A 5,648-nucleotide genomic window follows, 5' to 3' on the forward strand; every position below is an offset into this window, starting at 1 on the left:
AACTTTCTGAATATGTACATTCCATTTAGTTTATCATCAAACCATACTCCTAAAAATTTTATACACTTTACTTGCTCTAATTCTTGACTATATAATTTTAATTTTACTTCCCTGTTTATTTTGTTCCTAGTAAATACCATTACTTTGTTTTTTCAACTGAAAACTTAAATCCCCATTGCAATGCCCATCTCTCTAGCTCATTAATAACATCTTGTAATTTTTTAACAATAAAACCTAAATTTTTCCCTCTTTTCCAAACCGCTCCATCATCCGCAAAGAGTGAACATCCCATTTCTTTATCAATACCTTTAAAAATATCATTTATCATAATAGAGAACAATAAGGGACTTATTATACTCCCCTGTGGTGTTCCATTTTCTACTCTATATACTCCTGATGTTACTTCACCGATTCTAACTTGAATTTTCCTATTTAGTAAAAAGTCTTTAATCCATGATATATCTTTCCTTTAATGCCCAACCTATATAATTTAATTAATAATCCCTACCCACATCATATCATATGCTTTTTCTATATCAAAAAATATTGCCACCACATTTTCTTTATTTACTTGTTTCTAATTTCATGCTCTAGACATATTGTTGGATCATTAGTTCTCCTCCCTTTTCGAAATCCACTTTGATAATTTACTATATACCCCTTACTATTTAAATAATATACTAGTCTATTGTTAATCATTTTTTCCATTATTTTACATAAGTTTGATGTTAAAGCTATTGGCCTATAATTTTCTGGTTTTGATTGATCTTTCCCTGGTTTAGCTATTGGTACTATAATTGATTCTTTCCATTCCATTGGTAATTTCCCCTCCTCCCAAATTTTATTATATAATTTCAATATTATCTCTTTAGATTTTTCACTGAGCTGACTTATCATTCTATACCATATTTTATCTTTACCTGTATTTTTAAGTTTTGTAAATGAAGAGTTCAATTCAGCTTTTGTAAATTCAACATTTAACAAGTTATTTGCTTCTTCTTCATTCTGCAACACATCTTTATATTTGAGTTTGTATTTTCTCTTCCTTTTCTTCCCTCCTCACTAATATTATCTGAACTGTGGATTTTACTGAATGTTCTTGCCAATATTTCTGCTTTATCTTCATCTTTAATTATATTTATATTATCTACTTTTAATATAGGATATTCAAATTTTCTTTTAATGCCATTCATTCTTCTAATCATTCTCCAAATTTTTTCTATTTTTGTTTCCTTCCCTATTGTGCTACAAAATTTTTTCCAATATTCTCTTTTTGCTTTCTTAATTATTCTCCTTACTATTGCTTGCTTTCTTTTATAATCAATTAAATTCTCATATTTTGAATTACCTCTTAATACCTTAAATGCTTTGTTTCTTACTTTTATTGCTTCTTTACATTCATTTGTCCACCATGGTGCTATTTTCTTATAATTTTTACACCCTATTTTCTTCATAGATTTATCTGCTGCTTCCAAGATTATCTCACAAATTTTTAAATTTATTTCATCTATATTCATTTCCATATCCACTTTTTCTAATTTTATTTGACTTAAAAATCTGAATTTAATCCAATCTGCTTTATTAAAATCTCATTTTTTATTGACCTTTATATTTTTATTATTTATATTTAATCCTACTTTTATTGTAATGGGATAATGATCACTACCTATTGTTGTATTTTTATCAATGATCCATTCACAAATACTCGCTAAACCATTTGAAACTATTGTTAAATCAATAACTGATTCCATTCCTGTTCCTACATTAAGTCTAGTTCCATCATTAATACATACAAGATTTTTACTTTCTATTAATTCTTCTATTATTTTCCATTTCTATCGTTACATTTACCCCATAATGTACTATTAGCATTAAAATCCCCACACCAAATTACTTTTCCTTCCAAATATTCAGTTAATTCATCCATTATTTCAATTGATAATAATTTACATGGATTATAAAAATTTATTATTTTAACTTTACCACCTTGTTCCCAAATTTCAATTATTATATATTCAAGTTCTTTCCCTAAAACCTGATATTGTATCCCTTTTTTACAAATATTCCACATCCACCTCCTCCTCCCTCCTGTCTATCTCTTCTTACACTACCATATCCGTTAATCTCAAAATCTAACGTTGCTTTTAGCCATGTTTCCTGAATACAAATCATTTCTGGTTTTTCCTCAAGACTATCAATATATCCTTTAAGTTCCTGTCCGTTAGCAATCAAACTTCTTGCATTCCATTGTAATATTAACATGAATTATTTCCACCAGATGTTCCTGGCTTCCCGTCTACCTCCAATTTTTTCTTTATGTTCTCCCATGATCCCTCTTTAAACCCCAGAAACTTTTCCGCTCCCCTCACTATAATTTTAATCTTCTCCGTTTTATTCTTGTCTTGGTCAGTGCAGTTGATAACATATGCCATAAATAATATTAGTTTTTCTACTGATATCACAACCTTTTCCTCTGACTGTATCTCACTTTGCAGTGGAATTTGCCTCGTTTTTTCAATCTCTCTTATTTTCTGGTCTTTCACATTTTTAACTGCCTCTGCATAGCTTTATTTTTAGTCATTTTAATCTGTGTGACTTCTTTTGCTTTCTTCCTGACTTCACATCCTCCATATGTAACTCTATGATTCCCTCCACAGTTACAACATTTTTCTTGTACTTCTTCTTTACATTCTTCTAATTTGTGATCTTCTCCACATTTTGGACATCTCTGCTTTCCTTTGCAAACTGCTGCTATGTGTCCATATCTTTGACATTTAAAGCAACGAAGCGGTGGAGGGATATAAGGCCTGACCTGAAAACTGAGATAACCTATTTTGATGTTTAGTGGTAATTCTTTCTCTTCGAATTCCATGAGTATTGACAGACTCCCCACTCTCTCCCCGTTTATTGTTTTGGACAATCTCTTTAAGTCATTCACTTTTGCACCAACTACACTTTTCTTGATTTTATCAAGATCTTCATCTAGAGGGATCCCATAAATCACTCCTCTAGTTTTTTTATTTTCTCCAATGATTCTTTTCTCCAACACATTCTTTTTACAAATATTCTCCACGTTTAGAGCCTTGTTCTTTTGTTCTTCGTTTTTACAAACCACCAACAGATTCCCATCTCTCAACATTTTTACCATTTCAACATCTCCAATTTTCTTTTTTATTTCTCTTGACACCACAATGGGGCTGATGTTATCTTGTCCTTCCTCATTTTTAAGTTTTAATATTATTTTAAATTCCTCCCGCACAACTTTCCTCCTAACTATCCTTTCTTCCTCTGAGCTACTTTCTTCCAGTTCTCGTTTACTTCCTTGACTTTCACCAATTTCTTTTCTTTCATCTATTTTGTTTCTTCCATGTTCTCTCCCTCTTCCTCTCCCCACTGGCGTCCACCCATCAAAATCCATGTCTTCCTCATCTCCTAACTCCATTACCAACCGAACCATTCACATACCAGTTTATGCTCAATCCGCCTTTTACAATTTCAATTTGCAATTTGTTTTTCCGCCTTCTTCCTCCAACCGTCTCCTCCGACCTCGACCTCGTTCTCTCTCTTCTTCCCAGCCAAGCTCCCTTTATTTTGGCTCTAATCAGCCTCTGCTGACACCTGTCTGGGTGGCCAATTAGTGCGCCCCGCCTCCCGAGACAACCACCTTCAGTCCAGGGTGTTTGGATTGTCAAAAGTGGAAAAGGAAAAAGAAAAGCAACAACCCAAAACAATATACATGCAAAGCAAACAAAAAAAGCAAAAAAAAAGCAATAATAAACCATTAAAGAAAACAATCATTTCCCCTGTTCAACACGGACACAACTGATGAGTCTGAAGAGGAGGTCGCTGGTGCTGAAGCTGCTCCTGCTGAATCATTCCAATCCAACGTGGCAACATCCGTTGGAGCACAGTTCCTCCTGATGTGCGTTGAAGGACAGCTGCTGCAAACATCATCAAAATGACCCCTGGGGTCACGAGGTTTGCTGTGACAACAGTAAGTGACATGAAGACGTCCTTTGATCTTTTTTTGCCATTGTCACTAAAAAAAGTCAGAATTGCTATGACAAACCTTGAGGGGAAAAAAGTCTCTGGGATGCATCAACGGGCAGAAATATTTTCTGGGCAACAATGTCTATTCGGACCTTTCAGATGATCTCAAGAGTCCTCAGATTTGACAATCGAGACACCAGAGCAAAATCTGACAAGCTTTCTCCCATCAGGGATGTTTGGGAGAGATGGGTGCAACTCCTTCCACTGATGTTCAACCCAAAGTTCTATTGTGTGGAAAAAAGACTTGTTTTTGCCCTTTTCTTGATGAATATATACGGGTCCAAAATGACCCGCTAAGACCACAGATGGCAGCAGAAAGCTAACACCAGAGGAAGGTTAGCAAGGAAAGAAGAGGAGGCAGGATGACGTCCGAGCAGTGCGGAGCCAGAGGGGTGGCCGGGGTGGCACTTACCACCCCCAACAGAGCCCTGGCCACCCCTAGTGCCACCCCACTGGAAATGGTCATTTTAAAATATAATACTTATGAGATCGGCAAAGATTTGCCAGGAAAACTGTAATTTCCGACTGTCCCTGAAGGCAGCCCGATGCCCGACGCTGTTCATTGGTTAACTGACATGTTGGTTCCTGCTTGATCCAAAACACATCAACGGCTTTAGAGTTACACCGTCCAGGAGTTTTGCAGGTATTTCCATTTTACCGCTCAGCAGTAACCGCTGTTACCTTCCTAATGAGAGGCGGCACTTGTCATACATTTCTAAAAAGAAACAAAATGGTTGTGCACCGCTGCATAGTGCCTTGTTTATTATATTAGCCATGCTAGTGCTGATAGATCATGTTTTAGACAGATTCTAACATGTTTTGGTGACATGCTGCCCTCTAATGTTTTATTTCTCCCAGCTCTTGCTTGAAATGTGTGGAAAGAATATGTGAAAAACCATTAAGTTTTATAATGACTGAAATGTAAGTAGGCTATGTCATATGAAACCTAACTAGTTATATTCATTAATTTAATTACTCTATTTTTAATTTAGTATTATTTTAGCTAGCTACAGAAAACTAAAAACTAGTTTAAATAATAGTTAAAATAGTGTCTCTGCCAAACAGTCATGGAGTCTAAATACCAGGATCTTATTTTGTGTAGAGACCAAATGAAGAGAAAAGGGAAAATCTCCCAGTTCTTCTTAAAGAGGCAAAAACCAGGACCAGGACCAGGACCAGGACCAGGGCCAAACCAGGACCAGGACCAGAGCAGGACCAGACCAGGACCAGACCAGGATCAGGACCAGGGCTAGACCAGGACCAGACCAGACCAGGGCCAGACCAGGACCAGGGCCAGACCAGGACCAAGACCAGACCAGGACCAGACCAGGACCAGACAGAACCAGACCAGGGTGAGACCAGGACCAGACCAGGGCCAGACCAGGATCAGGACCAGGCCAGGACCAGGACCAGACCAGGACCAGACAGAACCAGACCAGGGCCAGGGCCAGACCAGGACCAGACCAGGACCAGACCAGGGCTAGACCCGGGCCAGACCAGGGCCAGGGCCAGGCCAGACCAGGACCAGGGCCAGACCAGGACCAGACCAGGACCAGACCAGGACCAACCAGACTAGGGCCAGACCACAGGACCAGACC

The sequence above is a fragment of the Poeciliopsis prolifica genome, unplaced genomic scaffold (assembly GCF_027474105.1).
Source record: "Poeciliopsis prolifica strain line A6 unplaced genomic scaffold, Auburn_PproV2 SCAFFOLD083, whole genome shotgun sequence".
In the NCBI taxonomy this organism is placed as follows: domain Eukaryota; kingdom Metazoa; phylum Chordata; class Actinopteri; order Cyprinodontiformes; family Poeciliidae; genus Poeciliopsis; species Poeciliopsis prolifica.